We start from the raw sequence: 17,824 nt of genomic DNA, 5'->3' as shown, positions 1-17,824 counted from the left end.
GTAGCTTTTCACAATTTTCCTAAACACCCAACTACTTTGGCATATGTAACCATAAGGCACACACGGAGCACAGGTGGGTTCTCCCTTGTCTAAAACGCTCGGAGCCAGAAGAGTGGAGCTTTCTCTCCCTCCCTTCCTCTATCCCTCTCTCCCTCCTCCCTCCCTCCCTCTGTTCCTCCCTCTTCCCCTCACCTCTCTTCTTTTTCTTCTGGATTTTGGAATATTTGCATGAATTTAATCCAAAAATCCAAAATATTCCAAAATCCAGAACGCCCTACTTAAAACGTGTCCGACTTCAGAGCCTTTTCGGATCTCGGACTTTCCAGACTCGGATGTGCACCCGTGTAAACCGGAGGGGTTCATGAGCTCACGGGCATCGTACACACTTGGATCATCCTGCTTTGGTTGTTGACAGCTGGACCAGAAACAAAATAAAACAAAAAATCTAGAAATAAGACCTGTGATAAAACTACCTTCCAAAGCACTTCCTAACAAGCCTTAAACGCACTGTCTCTTTTCACCCTCGGAATAATCCACGGAAGCCAGTGTATTATTATCCTCAGGAGGAGACAAGCGCTGAGGCTGAAAAGTCAGACCACCTGTACTCTGGACGAATGTGCCAAGCCTCAAGTGTTTACGTCAAATACCTGGAGGAAAAACAACCCGAGAGGCAGCTGGCAGTGAGACTTCATGGTTTGGGCATAAGTCTTGACTAATGTGTCTTAAATTACCAAGCATATCTTTAAATAAACGTGTGCCACACAGCTCCAATTCAAACACCAATCTTCACCGCGATAATTACACCGGCTGTGACATGCGCTCAGCCCACAGTGTATTTTCCCTTTAACAAGCCTGAGTAAGTGCATGAGTGTGGGCTGAGCTTTTTGCTCGACAGTCAATACTTGAAAGCTGGCTCCAACCTTTAATTTAAGCATTCGCTTGTAGCCCCAACAGGGCGACGGGGGTTCTGGTATCAAAGACGCACTACTCCTTCCTTTCATGGTCCTCCCGTAAGCAAGCCATTGAACTGCAGAGCTGCAGAAACTTGTTTGCCCTCCTCCCGGCAGCACAAGCCAAAACACCACTGCCTCATTCATCTGAGCAACATCATAATGAAGTCCCGAATCAATCTGCAGCAAGCAAAGTGCCGAAGTCCACTGAAGGAGTCCGTGGCAGGTGCCTTGCCTTGATCTCCCCGCAGCGCACACACGGCTAAGCGACAGCGCCGACACCCAATCAAGCCGAGCGGCATCCCCTGCCACATCCAAAAGGCTTTTCTATTTCCCCCTGAAACGATGACGGGAGAGGAAGGTGCTGAGAACATCTGATTGTCCCTAATGATTCTAAGAGCTTTAAAAAATATTTGACACCTCCCCCGGGGCCTTGCGCGCCTTTCAGTGGAAAGAGCGCCTCCCTCCGTGCGCAGGTGAGGGCCTCTCATAGGCTGAACCCTGCCGGCTCCTCTGCAGGCCTTGTTTCTGGGAGTCCCTACAGGTCACACTGAAGTCCTGGCTGTCCCCAGACTGGCCTTGCTCGTTGCCTGGCCTGTGAGAATTCCACAACCCGACGCTTTGTCAGGAAGGGCTGGCTTCAAAGCTCTCCGAGCCTTCCCTCTTCCCCCAAGCTGTCCTCAGCGGTGGTTCTCACGAGGGCCCCTCCTCGGTGATGTGCGCCTGTCGTGTGCTGTGCTACCCTCTGCCGTGGTTTTGTGTCTACTCAAGCCCTCCCTGGTCTGGCGCTTTCTTTACTGACTGGCACACACCAGATGCTTAACACATTTCTATGTGTAATTTGTCTCAGATGAAGGTTCGGAAAGAGCCCCCAGCTGACATGTACAAGCTGGCTTGATCTCAGAGTCGGGAACAATGTATTTTGTGACACTCCCTTGGTGCCGGGGCCATTCGCTCAGAACAGCGGGTGGGTGGGCCCAACCCGGGGAAGCGGACTGACTCAGCCTCCAACTCTGTAGGTATGAGCTAGGCTGCGATCCCAGACAGGTTGCTTTGCCTCTCTGAGTCTTGCCTTATACCTCGGTAAAAAAGGGGGTGAAAGGCTACGGTGGGTATTACACACGCTCACCCATGTCACAGTGCTTGGCACAGCGGAAGTGCCTTGTGAACAACAGGCTCAGAACACGTAATAATGGTTGCAACAGCAGGGCTTGGACAGGGCGGGGTTAGAAGCCTCTTATGTTACACGATGAGAAACATCCACGTTCCCCACCCACCAGCCCCTTCCGGCCAGATCGCAAGGCACACGGGCTTGGACACCGGCAACACCCCTGTTCAAGCCCAGGGTGTGGCATGGGTGTTAGGTGTGTGTGAAGACATGATTGTAACGTTGGACTTGTGCATGTGATGTACACCTTTCCCTGGGGGTGTGAGGGGATGGGGACGTCCCGCAGAGTGAGACATGGTACCAAGTGTCTTCCATGTGTGGGAGGTGGAGAGCTTTATTTTCATTTTATAGTACTGGAAATCGAACTCAGGACCTTGCGCTTGCCAAGCAGGTGCTGTGCTGCTGAGCGATAGCCCTGGCCCAAGATCTTTATTTTTACAGATGATAAATATGACGTTGCCCAATACCCGCCACCTAGTATACAGTATTTGTGGGAGTTAAACAGTATGGCTGGAAAAATTTTCAAGGCCATCCTTGCCCTTAGATCTACACAAAGCTCCTTGGAGTCCTTCTCCATGTATCTCCTGTCGCCTGAATGAGCCAGCCAGGACGGCACACAGAGCAAAGCAGCGGGGCGGGGCATGGAACACTTCACCCCTCAGAAGACCTTTCTGCACCTGTGCTGCCTCCGCTGCGCCCTCTGCATCACTTTTTCCTTCCTCCCCACCTCAAGCCTCGTGCCACAGCCAGTGCCGACAAAAAGAAAAACTCGAGGGTGGATGACTGGGGTTTCCTGATGGGGGAGCACCGTGCACACACATGTGAAGTGCAGAGGTGCTTCTGGTGTCCCCACAAGCGGGCAGGGGCTCACTTTTACCCCAGGAAGTGGTGGTATAAAAAAAAAGAGGTGAAAGTAAGCAAAATGTCTGTTATATGACACTGTGAAAAATTCCAAGTCTATGCTTCAGACTGAGAACATCTTACTTAGAAAGACTCCCCACTAGAATGTCCCCCTCTCTGAGCTGGCATCATATCCAAAGCCCAACACACATACAGAAACTGACACAAGTTATGATCACAAACCAGATGAATTTTCTGTTTGTTTTTGAGACAGGGTCTCGCTATGCAGTTCAGGCTGGCCTTGAACTCACACTGTAGCCCAGGCTGGCCTTGAACTCACAGCGATCTTGCCTCAGCCTCCCCAGTGCTGGGATTATAGGCATGCACCACCACGCCTGGCTAAGTCAGATGAATTCTCACAGTGACACCACCACCACCAGGAGGGAAAGGTCTTTCTACGCTGGGTCATAACCACTGAATAATGCAAAACAATGTATCCAAGTTATCACTTTGCTTCAGTTAGGAAAAGGTAGAAACTAAACAAAACACAATGCCTAAGAAGTTAAAAAAAATCTAGATTAACTTCAAAGGGATAATTATCTTGGAATTTGACTTTCCAAGTTGGAAAGTTGGGAGTTTCGTGCTTTTAGCCATGAGCAGCAAGCTGCGTCACCTCTGGTTACACAGCACGTGTGCTATGGCCCCAGCCCTCACTGGCTGGTCAAACCATGCTGGGAGCGGGCAGCAGGCTCTGGGGCACCGCCTCCTCTCTTAGTTACAGCACCAGGCACAGGACTCCAGAGCTGCAGGTTGTGCCAATCTGCACCAGCTCCCGTGAACCGACAGCTTCGCAACAGCAGAGCAGGCGAACCACGGCAAACTTTTGTTTAACAATCACAAAGGGGATGGTCCTGCCCCAGAGGGCGGTCTACGTGTCCACCTGTCAGATGCTCGCAAAGTGATTACAAAATTGAGAACAAGTATTTGGGTACGGCTTCCTAGCTGCACGCTGTTTGTCACAAGAAACTTCAGGGAAAGTTGGCCATTTACGCATTTAATCAGTGTAACGGAACCGAGTCTGCTAAGCACAACTGCAGTTAGTCGAGGACCCAGCCTTTCTGTCACATGCCAGATACCAACACACATCTGGGGAGGTTTCCCCTGTGAAGAAGGTTGCAGGGGGCAAGTGGGAAGGTGCCCATCACTTGTCTTGTGCCCGGGTCTGCCAGGGCTTCACACAACAATAAATCAATTACTGGCCCAAGTCTCACAGCCACTAGGAGTTGGGGTAGCTTAGTGACACTAACTGGGTAACATTTCCTGTCTTCTGTACAAGTCCGAACCAAAAAGAAAAACAGTAATTCACCAGTACCGGTTTTGCTAGCACAGATTGTAGATGATGACAGATAAATTGTAAAGACCCCATAAATCACAACTTTCTGCTACATGATACAGAGAACACCACAAACTGAAAGTATAACGTCAGCAATGATTCTGGTCTCCCAGCACCAGCAAGGATGGAAACATAAAACAAACGAAGGCACGAATATTTGCTCTTGAATTCACGTTTGAAAGTGCTCTTCTTTTGGAAAGTGCGTTGTTTAATAAAGAACTCATGACTAATCTGATATATCTGCCTAAATTTAAAAGCCTCTTTTGCTGTAAATTGTGCTTTGTCATAGAATCTTCTAGCTATGTCTCCTGGAGTACCCTGCACAGCAACAGCTCTCAGACATTTGGGTTCTCTGTATCTTTTCCTGTTTTTAATAGATCCAAGGGAGTGCTTTTGTTTATGTGACCTCTGTATCAACCATTACCATGTTAGAAGTTAAAACAACTAAAAATATTTACTTGTAACTCATTTAAAAAATAACACCAGCAAGCTCATGACATAATAAAATGTGAAATGAGGTATATTTTCCAAACCAAAAAAAGTTTGTAAGAAGAATGCCACTGCTTTACATTTTTGTAAATATTTTATATCTGGCTTATGACTGCTTAGGCATTCAACCTGGCATGCTGGGTTTTTGTTGCTGACACAGGTGCATAAAATCTGGTCACACAGAGATATGTAGCTGGAAAAGGGGAGGGTATTTTAATAGTCTTTTCAGATCATTTTTTTTGTTTGTTTGTTTGTTTTCTGGTACCAGGAATCGAACTCACGACCTTGTGCTTGCCAGGCAGGCGCTGTGCCACTGAGCTAAATCCCCAGCCCCTTTTCAGATAATTCTGGAGATCCTTTACTACTACATTTGCACTTAACAAGTGGTAGTTTCTTAAAGACTAGTTAGAACACGAAACCTAAAGCTTTACCAGTGATTATGTGCACTGTTACACTCAAACACGTTGGCATATTTTGTACTTTGACTCTTTTACCCAAGATTATTTTCGGTAATGGCCTGCCTTGGTCACATGGAAACTATTACTTCATTGAGTCTTGTGGCTTTTCCAGATGTTGACATATTTTGTTATCAGATGTGATTCTATCAAGGAATCATGCTGATTAATACCACCACCCACATCATCTGCAAAGTTTTACAGTATTGAGAAGCTGTCACGCTCACAGAGTTGGATACAAGTGTTCCACAATTCTAATTTTTGCCCGAAAGATTGAATTCATTGGCAATAAATACTGTCAGCTGTTTTCCTTCAAACGACAGGCTCGTTTCGTTCATCTTTGAGGAAACAGTGACACACACACAAGCCCGAATTCCGTAGCCATTCTGTTAAGTAAAGTGGCATTCCGTTCAGTAAGCAGCTTCTTCCACTATCCACCCAACGGGGGCACAGATGCTTTCCCTGGAGATAACCGAGGGCCTCGCCTTGGGAGCGCAGGTGCCTTATGCCCCGCACTTCCTTTCTGCCATCCAGGGTGTTCAGAGAGCAGTACTCAAAGGTCAGAGTTAATAAACTTAATTTTCTTTCTGCGTCATCAAGGATATTCTTAAAATGAAACCGGTACTGGCCGTCCACGCCCCCAACTCCACCCCACTCCACCCCATCCCATGCAGTGGTGAAGGGTGCTGCGGCTGCTGGCACAGGTTCGTGGCACTGGCTGGTGCCCGTTGAGGGGCTGGCAGCTCTATCTACCAGGGCCTCCCACCACTAGAGCGCATGGTCTAAAGGAAACATGGCAATCGAGGGCTGAGTGTTGGTGTGCATGTAGTCCCCGGCCATAGCGCCCTGAACATGCCCAGTCTGGTCTGTCATCCATGTAGTTTTGATCTCTTGGGACCCGTAAGAGCGATGCAGGGGCCCTGGGTCCCTGGATCACACTCTGAGGACCACGAGGGTGGACACTATTAACTACAAAATCCACGGTCTAATCTGCTCAATGCTGTGTCCTTCTGGGCTTCAGCAAAGAAGATTTAAAAGGTTTATTTCTGTCTCCACGCTCCTGCCCTCTGTGCTTTAAAAAAAAAAAAAAATCCATTGTGGTTGTTCAACGTAAACTGTGTGTGTGGGGAACAAAGAAATTTCAGTACGCTTGATTTCATCAGCATTTTCTCCCTCACAAAGGAAGCTACTCCAACGCGCTCTGCAGTAGACTGTCAAACTGTATCATGGGTTATGGGGAATGAGACCTAGTCAGCCCCTCTTCCCCCTACTCCACCTAAGCCTCAAAATTCCCTAACTTTTCACTTTGTGGGTCTTCTGGATGAGCTCCGAGCAGTGTCCTCAGAAATAATTGGGTGTCCTAATTCAGCCGCATGCAAATGAGTGCTCCCCTAAAGAGGCCTTCTTATAATTTCCAACCCTTGATGTCTACGTAATCCCCTATAGTTCTTTAACTTCGTGCTTGCTAACTTGTTTACCAGTGCACTACTTTTGTCAGCTCGGTACAGCATCAATTAGTAACACAGTTGTGTTTATTAAGTCTCCCTAGAGCTTGGAAAAGCTGCTTTGTATTTATTAATGACTGTACAGAGAATGACTATTTTTCAATAGTGGTTAAAAACAAGTAAATTACTGAAGAGAAACTATAAAAGAACCTCACATTTCAAAGGCAAGCACAGAAAAAAAAAGAAAAAAACTACATCATTTCCAACCATTCCTAAGGCTTGCATGGTTAATTTTGTCTTCAACTTGGTACAAGGATGGGGGTCCATCTGGACTTTTCTTGGTCTACTTCTGGTATTCTGGGGTACCCACGATTTGAATTAGAGAACTGAGACACAGATCTGGTGATTAATTAAAGAGCTGGTTGAACAGGTCTCAATTTCATTATCACATACCTGTTAAGTAATGTGCACCTGATTCAGCACGAATCCACCCACAAGGTTAACTTCAAAAAAATAAAAATAAAAAGCATGCAAGTGAGAGGGGAAAAAGGAGGCGGAATGCTACAGACGGCAGTCCAGGTTTACGTTGTCAGGCATAATTCCCAGCCAGCAACCGGAAACACACTCCACCTGTACGCTTATTTTGTAACAATTCCTTGTGCCCTATTAGGGGAAGTCAGGGCTGCCCACATGGGTACAAAACTCACTACTGAAGGAAGCCAGAGAGACCAGCCTCTCCTGCCTTGAATCTTTTCCTAACCAACGGTACAGCGATGGGCAGAGATTGCTGGTGATCCTCTGCCTTCCTTTTATACTCCCCATCATTTATGAAATGAATACGCTCATCTGCAGAAATCACTTTGCATTCACGGAGGGGGCTCTGGGAGCTCCCCCCTGAGGGTCTGGCTGCGAGGCAGAAACACACCTCTGTGCACTTCCTTTGTCTTTGCTTCCCCCTTTGATGAACAAGGCACTGGTGGAGTAAGCTGCGATCCCTTTGATGCTGAACTTCTAGACTTTATTGTTACTAGCTTGCCTACAAGGAGAGCTGTCAGTCACCTGTTACATCTGAACAATCATGCTCCTTTACTGCACATCTTTTACAAGCATCAACCCTTAAATACATGTTTCCACACTCCTGCTGATTACCACACTATCTTTGGTCGGGGAGGGCTGCGCTCAAATATAAAGACAGCGCCCTCATCTTCTGTAAACACCCTGCGGCATCATTAGCTGGCTGGTAACCAATCTCCTTCCACAAGAGAAGCCTGGTGCAAAACATTTCTAGCAAATGAAAACATTCTGAAAACACTCAAGCTATCTTCACAGTCAAAATGAGCGGCTGAGCCAATATTTCTCCTAAGCAGCCATTGAAATTACAGAGCAACTTCCAAACCACTTCAAAAGGGACTCAGAACCAGGGGGCTTAGCAAAGCTGCCAAAACTCTGAGACATCTTAACTCGTCTTAAGCAACTTTGTTTCTCTGCAATGTTACATGATTTTGCTGGCCGCAGACACCCTGCTTTGGAAATAGATTTCTCCCCAATTGTTTGTGACACAGCATCTTTAACAGTTGCTTACTGGTAGGGATGCAAATTTAGAGGAAGAGGATTGTTTGTAATGCCATGTCTAAGGCAGTCATGCTGCTGTGGGTACAGTGTGTATAATTTCTTAAATCTGTACAGGAACATTGGCAGTACGTTAATCTTTAAATATTTCTGATGCAAAAGATGTGGCTCCAATTTCATTTGCCAGTTCCCATTACAGTTTCTTTTCGAACTCTTTTATCACTTCTGGAACGGCCGAATATCATCAAACTCCACTGGGAAATTCCACACAAAAAGGAAATAAACTTAAGGTGCTTACATCACACTGTTCTGGCTTATAAATGGACTGCTATCTTTCTGTATAAATGTGTCAGTGAAACTCTAGTTCAAAAGAGATAGCAGGTCTCAAATGAGGAAGTGAATTCATGCAATCATCTCATTTTGTTATTTTCCTTTGATAAGCTAGCGACATAAGAGACACATTGTTTCTGCTTGCTAATAAACTGCAAACATTGTATTCCCAAACATTAAAAAAAATTTTTTTTTTAATTTAAAAATTTACTGGAGATTGAACCCAGGGCCTTCTCACTGAGCTATATCTGCAGTCCTTTGACGACTTTTTATTTTTGAGACAGTGTCTAAGTTGCTAAATTTCCCTGGCTGGGCCTGAACTTGCATTCATCCTGCTTCAGCTTCCCCAGGGTGCTGAGATTATTCTTGGGTTTTTGACCTTTAATATGTGGTAAGGAATTGAAATTACCGTGGTGTGCAATGGTTAAGGCCATTGCAGGGTTTCCATTTTTAAGTCACTCCCCACACGCTTGGTTTTAACTCAACCATCAAAACTGGGAAGTGCTTTGGGCTAGGAATTTGATAAATAAAGTATGACTGCAATTTACCAGAACTAAGTCTGGGCATATTTATTATTAATACTAATGAAAACTTGCTTGTTTTTAAATTTAACTAGCACAAAGTAATGCTCTCTTTCCACCTGCAATTCTCACTTCCAAAAGGAACTGATTAGCTAAGCGAAGCACCTAAAACGGTAGGACCTAAGACAAGGAGTAAGGACCTAGGTGGCATTTGTTTGCTTCTGCCATGTCTCAAACAAGAAACCAGACCCTCTTTCTGCTTGACTAGAAACATCTGCATCGAACAGCAGAGCTGGAAGCGGGTGTGACGGCCATAAAATCCACCCCTCTAGTTTTACAACTGGGGAACGTGAGCAATGGCACTCACAGTAACTGCGTAGCAGGTCTGGGATGAGAACCCCCGTCTTTCTCCTCTCCCACACGACAAGGGGTTTTCCACCACTCAACGCTATGTCACTGTGCCGGAGACCAGGTGACTCATGCACAAAATAAAGGCATTAAGACCCTGGAGGTTTCTCCTCCTTCGCATCTGCGCGGCTTAAACAGTTACCAGTACTTGGGCGCTGCCTGGGACCCCCTATAATCGGAGTCTCAAGTAGCAGAGTGTCTGGATTTCTACAAATCTCTCCTGACAGTGTAATAGGGACGGGACTGGATGGTAACGCCAAGTGACTGCTCAGCTGCTGCAGGAGGGGTGGAAAAATGTCTTCATTCAAAGAAAGTTAATTTAGGCATAAAGAAGAAAAAAAATCCATGCACACGCAGAGACCAGAGACTAAGCCAGCCGTGCTCACTGCCGTCCCCCACCGCCCCCTACAACCCTCAGCACCCCCACTGTGGCCACCTTGGGACGGGGCACCAGCGCCTTACGGGGTGGGAAGTGCCGGCTCTTTCCTTCCGCAGCACCCAGAGCCATGCTGCTCCTCACTGTCTTAGCAGCCTGGGGTCTAAGGTGCAGGAAGGAAGGCACAGGGTCCACTTTACAGCTCCCCACCTCCAGCGTCCCTGCATGGGCAGGCCTATGCTAGGCAGGCGAGCCAGGAAAGGTCATTTGTCAGAAGGAAGCGCTGCTGAGCTTCCAGGCTACCAAAACCTTTACGTCGTTGCTAAGAAAAGCGTTGTAGGAAAGAAACCGCTGCTCCTCCTGGAGCTGGCCTGGGCTGCCGCAGTCGCGTCCATGGCCTCCCCACACCGGGTGGACACCACAGGGCAGTGTCGAGGTTGTTTGCAGAGACGGTGCTCCAAGACAAGGCTTTCTGCTGACAGGGAGTACAGGGCCCAGGAATGAGCACAGGCAACTCTGCGTCAGCCTCAGGGTCGCCCCTGCTCGGGCTATTTGAAGGAAGAGATCGGGGAAACCATCTGCGACCTCCTCCCACACACTGCTTGAGAGCAACGTCAAAGGATCAGAAAAATATTACAAATATGAATGATCTCTAATGGAAGAAGTTGCTCATATTGAGGCGTTGCAGGACACCGAAAGGAAGCAGGTTATTTACCCTTGTAACGTCTACCTTTCTGAGCTTTCTTCCTCACTAAGAGAAGGCTGAGCCCAGGGAACAGTTCACCACCCGACCTGATCCTCACAGTCATGAGGTCTTTGTAAATGCAGACCCCTCGGCCTCACCTCAGGCCAGCGGAAGCACAACACGTGTGGATCAGGCTCTTCCCAGCTGACCCTGATGATCCACGATGTCTAGGAATGACCGAAGGACCGGAGACGTCCAGTGACCCTTCCTGCTTCCATTCCTCCGAGGACCACCAGCACCAGGAACACCTGGGCTGCTGTGTAAATCCACACCTTCCAGGGTTCACCCTACACCAACAAGAACAGACTCCATGCTGCCTTTCTAAGAGACTCAGGAGCGACGTGGGAACGTGGTTTCAGAAGCACCGTGTTGGGGTTTTAGAGCTAACCTACAGCTCACTTGGAAGCAAGCTGCGTACACTCATAAGGGAACCTCTCACTGGATTGCTCTGCATGTTACAAAAGCACCCGGGTTTTAAATGACACATGGCTCCCTAGAACTGCAAACCTTTAAGCCCAATGGTGACAGCGTAGCCTTCCCTGGTTCAGTGAGGCCGCTGGAGACACCTGCTTGGGTGGCGGGGGGCGGGGCGTCTCGGCTCTGTTAGAAAAGCACAAAGGTGGTACTGGAATTACCAAGCACCCAGCAGGCACGTAAGTGTTGCTGAGACCAATGTGTTTATGCATAGCCAGTGTTCAACAGAAGCCCCGAAGTGAAATAAACAAAAACAAGGGTGTGTGTGTGTGTGTGTGTGTGTGTGTGTGTGTGTCTGTGTAGGGACTCCAATAACAGAAAAATGAAAACAACACTGGGTGAAAAAGCGAATACTGATGTGGTTCGGGGTCAGATTTCTGGGTGGTGCAGTGTGAGAAGCAGCTTTGCTTCGATAACGGATCTGAACCTGACCACAAGTCTTCGCTTCAGAACCACTGCCATCCACCTGTGATGAGAAGGTCAAAATACCAGGGAGTCCCAGACCCTTTCCCCTTATTTTTCATGAAAATATTCGATTTCATCTTGCTGGTACCAAGGGGGCACTGCTGTCCTTTTAGTTGGTTTTTCGGTTTTTCTCCGGTACCGGGAACCGAACTCATGACCTTGCGCTTGCCGGGCAGGTGCTTTTGCCGCTGAGCTAAATCCCCAGCCCCACTGCTGTCCTTTTAAATCCTGTGATCACATTGCATTTTTATGACTGTGATTGTTCTACCTCACACCAGAAGCCTGGGCATCCTGAGCAGTGCAGAATTCTTACACTTCTGTTCAGCACTGGGGATGAATGACATGTAAGGAACTAGATCAATACTTAACCGTCTTACACCTGCACAGAAATCAGATTGTTTTAAGGTTGCTTCACATTTGATAGAGCATTGAAATCTGAACTCACACTTCACTTCCTATTTATCCTAGGACTTATACAGATGGATTCTTATCTTGGTTTCTACAGCCTTTTCAAGCATAAGTTCTATTCTGCTCAAAATACCTAGGTATTGGGGCTGGGGATTTAGCTCACAGGCACAGCACTTGCCTGGCAAGTGCAAGGTCATGAGTTCGATTCCCGGTACTGGAAAAAAAAACAAAAAACCTAGGTACTGTGTACTGTTTTATTTTGTAGGCATACTATGTTCTTAAGGGCACCAAATGATCTCCATGTTAAAAAACCAAGGATTAAAGGTTTTTTTGCACGTTTGAAATTGTTTTTATTACCACAAAGAGCTCCATTAGTTTATTTCTGTTTGCTTTTAAAAAAATTCTAGATCGAAAAAGGAAAATTCTGGATTTCACTCACCAAAATGACCTCTTAAAAAAATTCAAGTGTATGGGGATAGAATAGAGATCGGAACTTTAAAAACAGCCGGGGATATAGCTCAGTGGCATAAGTGCCTGCCTGGCAAGCACAAGGTCCTGAGTTCAATTCCTGGTAAACCCCCTGCCAAAAAAAAAAAAAACAATACAAGGACTACTACAGAGGTCATAAGAGCTTTTTATTCACAAACAAAATCTCACGCTTAATGAGGAAACAGAATTTTATAAATCCACTTTAACCCACCTTTAAAAATAACCTTCCATTCCTCCTTTCAGAGCAAACTTTAAAAATTCATTATCTCCCCACGGTGATACTTTTAATAACTGTGTAAAACAATAAATTATACTTTTGAATCTGATGAAAAATGCCCCTTAGCAACTGAGAAAATAATTTCAACCTTTGACCTTCTCCACTAGCCTGATGGGAAATTCATTGGCACCGGCCCGGCTTTTAGTGTTCCACAAGCAACTAACCACTAGAGGGCAGTCTTATCTCAGACCTGACCAGGGTGTGCAGAAAAACATCTCATAAATACTTCCGGCGTTCCTTTAATTATTTTTTTGCAATATTGTTTATTTTCCTGGATATTTATTAATCAACACCAGCTGAACTAAAAGCATTGCTGAACAGATTAAAACTCCCCTTTCACAAATTACAACTGATGTCACAGAGACTGGTCACGCCAGGGGCTAAAGACACACAGCCTCGCTTAGGTAGGTACGTTGAAATGTTTAAAACAGAAGGTTTCTGTTGTTGTCTTTCAGCCGCTTATTTCTCTGTAGCATGTGGGGAGCTAGGTGCCGAGCCCATCACACCACAAGTGGTGCGTGGGTTCCATTTTGGGCATCACAATTTCAAGCAGTCCCAGAGAAGCTCAAATGTGCTGAAAGGAGAGACTGAGACTGCAGCACTGCTGCCCCGTGAACTTGGAGTACAACAGACAGGAGTGGGGCAGCAGAGATTAGGGGTGAGAGAAGGAGGAGGAGGTGGTGGTGGTGGGGTGTGTGTGTGTGTGTGTGTGTGTGTGTGTGAGAGAGAGAGAGAGAGAGAGAGGGAGGGAGGGAGAGAGAGACAGGGAGAGAGAGAGAGGGAGAGAGGTACTACTGGTCTTCAAGTAACTGACCATCACTCATTTGAAAGATGGGTTAAATGTGTTCTGCACCTCCACCCCCAGATCCAAACGAAGGGATTAAAAAAACAAAGGAGAGATCTATGCTTGATATGAGACTTCTGTAATTCAACGTGGAACAAGCTACCTCTAATGATAATGAGTTCCCTATTACCAGACGTGTTCAAGTACAACCAATTATTTCACAAGAACGTCCCAGATGCCAAGGGGACATCAGTCAGAGTGATTTTTAAGGTGTCTTCTGTCCCCGAGACTCTTAAATAAGGTTTATTTGCTTCACAAAAACACACCTCAATCTTGCTGTCAGAAAGGTAAGTACCTACCAAGTGAGAAATGAGGTTTTGCAGAGCTACTGAAAAATTTTATGCTTAAGGTAATTTTCTAAAACACAAATTTGTCAAGAGTGCATCTACAATAATGATCCTTGGCTGTCAGGAATACAAACATGATAGCACCCACAAGCCAAAGCTTCATGAGGTTTCTACGACATAAAGGCACCTTAAAGTTACGAGATGTACCTGTGAATGCTCTCGCCGCCTGAAGATAAATAGGATACAGAGACACATCTAGTTCAAGTCCACCGTAATGGTGACCGGTAACATGGGTTGGCTGTAGTTTGTGGGACCCTGTATTCCTTAGGAAACCAGTGCTTACGCTTCACCCAGATCCTCTTGGAACAAGCCGACTTAATGAAAATCATGGATGAAGACAGCTAATGATAAGCAAATAAGAAAACCCCATTTGTACCAAATTGATTTTATTAAATAGTAATTTAAAGATATTAGGCCCAGCAAAGCATTACATAATTGAATCTATTTTTTTCCCATATAAATGCCAGAGTTATAATTTCCACTAACAAGAGACAAAGTTATATCCAGGACATTTTCACAGCTTCCCCTGGGGGAGGCGGGCAGCTAGTGGAAATTAAGGTTCTGCTGCTCGCTTCCCCTAGCATCGGTGGGAAGACCTTGACTACAGCACAAACTACCGCGTGACAGCCTCACTTTGTTCAGCTTGAAGAAGACGTGAGATTATCAGCGACTTCCTAGGGAGGACTCCAGGAGATAAGAGTGTGTGTAAACCGGAAAGCACAAACTAAATACAGATTAGCATCCTCCTCGTATTTACTTGTGAAATGCCTCGCAAACTCCAGAGGCAAGAAAATCAAGAGCAAAAACTGAAATCACCGGCAAACCTTGGGAACAAGCCTGACATCACTTCTTACAGCCACGGGAAGGGAGAGTTTAAAGTTATCATTTTATCTCCTTTTAATATGATGAGCACTAACAGACCTCACTTAAAAAAGAAAAGCCATACATGCAAGATTTCAAGCTCTTTCTTGCAGATTACCCACTGGGTCATATATACTATTATTTGGACCTCATCTCTGGGCCTACCATTCAGGAAAAATCATGTTCTATTATGTCACACACAATACCAATGGACACAAAGAGCTCTGACTATGAATTGCTCCATCCATGGGCCAACAGGCCAGGGCAGAAACGAGGGATCTTCAGAGGAGTGACAGGCGACAGAGATATCACTAACCATTCCTCAAAGGGTCAGTGTGTGAACTGGACGATAATACCCAACGTCAATCCACACTCAACTTGCCCCTGGCAGGTGTATGCCCACCCCCGTTTTTTTTAAGTAGAGAAAACTAGTAGAGATGTTCGCTCCATGTGTCTAATTATGTCCTTTTAATTACTACGTATTAGGTACACTAAGGTAGCCTTGATTTCTTATTGATAAACACAGTAACCACAAGGTATGTGGAATGTATTTCTATTACAAAGGATTCCTACATTTGTCCCGTTCAAGGAGTTTTACTGACTACAAAAACAACGCAAGGTGATTCTGACAAAACTGGCTTCCACATCTACCTTCACAGATCTATCTATCCATCCATCACCTCTTCCTCCCCGTAAACGTCCTTCGCGGGTCTTGTTCTCTGAGGTACCCCCGAGCAAATTACAAAGCGGTCCTTTGCAGTGGGCATACTGCAGGGGCTCCCCAGTGCTGTATTTGCTGATCTCACCCACTGTCACTGTGATTCACTAGCCTGGGAGGGGAAGATGGGAGAACTAGTGAATATATTTACCAGGGTATCTACTACGTATTTTTAAAAATCAAGATTTAAACCACGTTTTATGTGTTAGTTTTTAAAGGAATAGTTTAGAGTCAGAGCTTTTCCACCCCGTGTAGCATCAAAGAAATAAAAAGTATATGGTTCTCAGTTCAAATAGCAATGTGGTCTATCGAGCAGGCTCTTGCTTAGCATATCGAGGGATGTGATTAAAATCCACAAAATCGACAGGCCACTGTGAAAACCATATTTTGAACCAGTCTTGTGCTGCACGGGGGATCCGGGCTCTCCCTCCACCGTGCATAAGCTCATTCAGACCTCCTGGTCTTCAAAAGAACTGACTCCCCTCTCTGCAGGCCAGCACTCCGTTCGCTGGGCAGCAGGAGCTGTTTGGATTTTCTCCTTTCCAAGATCCAGCCATCACTCTCTCTCCCAACTCTACCCACCACATGGGACAAAAAATCCCAGCCAAGGGATACCCAGCAAAAGCACTTTAGAAAGGGTGCTTAAAATGAGACAAGGGACTGGACCCAAACTGCACATGGAGAAGGCAAAGCCAAGTTCTTCAGAGTCACAGAACTGTGTGTGTTATGGTTGGACGTAAAAACTCATCACCAAATGGGATATTTCCACAGTGATGGTTGGGGGCCTCCCGTGTGGACGGGAGTCACTCTAGCCCCGCGGCACCATCAAACTCCATTTCCACAAACACAGGCTGAGCCCCCCGCCCCCTACCCAGCACCCCAGCAAACGGAGCCACCCTCTGCGGAGCGCTGGAGCTCTGCACTTGTACGTGAGGCAGCAGTGACATCTGGCCAAGGCACTTTTACGACGAGCAGAATGAGCGCTCCTGATTAGAAATGTTATCATTGCCTCTTGCCGGGTGCCCAAGAAGCAGTCCAAATGGTAGTGGAATTCTGTCATTAATTAAACAAAAACAAAACTGGAGGATGAGGCTAGAGTTGCTCAAATGAAGATTTATTACTTCTAAGCATGAAACCACTTTAAGCCCTAAACTTACTAGACAGCTAAGGCAGAGGAAGGATTTTCTTCTTTGGAGAGTTCAAAAGGTCTAATTTACTGATGTTTTAAAAAACTACAGGCCAACAAAGAGAATGCTGCTCCCTTTAGGTCCTCTCTTCTCCACGTACCAAAAACCTGTACTGTAAACAGTGTTTCTGCTTTGCACGAAAAATCGAATTCTACGACTCTTGCGTACATGGAACCAATTTAACTGGTAAAACCGACAGGCAGTAGGGAAGTATTTAATATGATTCCGGGACAGGTTTTTTTCTCTTACATCGGATATGGAAACATTTACAGCATGCCTCGTTTTCCCACAAAACTGTTTTCATCGGTTCAAATCTTCACCAAAGCAAGAGAAGCCCCTCAAAACACAGGAATTTACGACAGTGGGAGTGAAGGATTCCAATCGTCCAGATTCATTCTCCTATCCCACCGCCCCAGCTGAGCTCGGGAGGAAAAACTGCATCCCCAGAACTTCTGAGCCGCCTTCCTCACACTCAACAGCACGGGTCTCTTCTTTCACGGCTGCCAGAGGTCTCCCCGAGACAGACGAGTGGGTGACACCCGCGATTCTATTAGGAAGGGGCAGTGTGAACTAGAACTTCCACTCGCAACAGCAACTACAAAAGCAAAAACCTATTTGCTAGGAAGCAACACGGTTATATCACGAAAACATACCTTCCTTACGGCCACCCTCCATCAGGGAGAAGGACGACCTAAACCGTCCCGGACATTTCCTCCCAACCGACTCAAATCACACTGAGGAAAGCGGACAGAGGCTGGCGCTGACGCCTCCCCAGGAGCAAAATCTATTTTATAATTTCGGGGGGGGGGGAATAAATGGAAGAAAGTGTCTTCGCAGAAACTCTTTCAAGTCGTTTTACACTCACAGGCTTCATAAAACACGGCATTAGCACGGAAGTTTTCAGGGGAGGAAGCGAGATTTCTTTTACGTAAGGAGTCAGTGGGAGATCCGCGCGTTTGCCCCCTGGCCGCAGGCTTTCACGCGCTCCGGCGCAGGTTCCGCGGGAGGCGGCCTCTCCCCTGCGCTCAGCGGCGCGATCCGAGGGATCAGGTCGCGCCGGCCGCC

General features: G+C 46.4%; 1 protein-coding gene across 2 annotated transcripts in view; it reads right to left on the bottom strand.

Moving 5' to 3' along the window:
* Positions 1-17,824, bottom strand: part of Rora (RAR-related orphan receptor A) — a 172,413-nt gene that overhangs the window by 76,807 nt on the left and 77,782 nt on the right. The gene's annotated exons all lie outside the window — the stretch shown is intronic.

The sequence above is a fragment of the Chinchilla lanigera genome, unplaced genomic scaffold (assembly GCF_000276665.1).
Source record: "Chinchilla lanigera isolate Chin_1 unplaced genomic scaffold, ChiLan1.0 scaffold00049, whole genome shotgun sequence".
NCBI classification, from domain to species: Eukaryota; Metazoa; Chordata; class Mammalia; order Rodentia; family Chinchillidae; genus Chinchilla; species Chinchilla lanigera.
The sequence above is the reverse complement of the archived record's forward strand: the minus strand, read 5'-3'. Positions and strand labels throughout refer to the sequence as shown.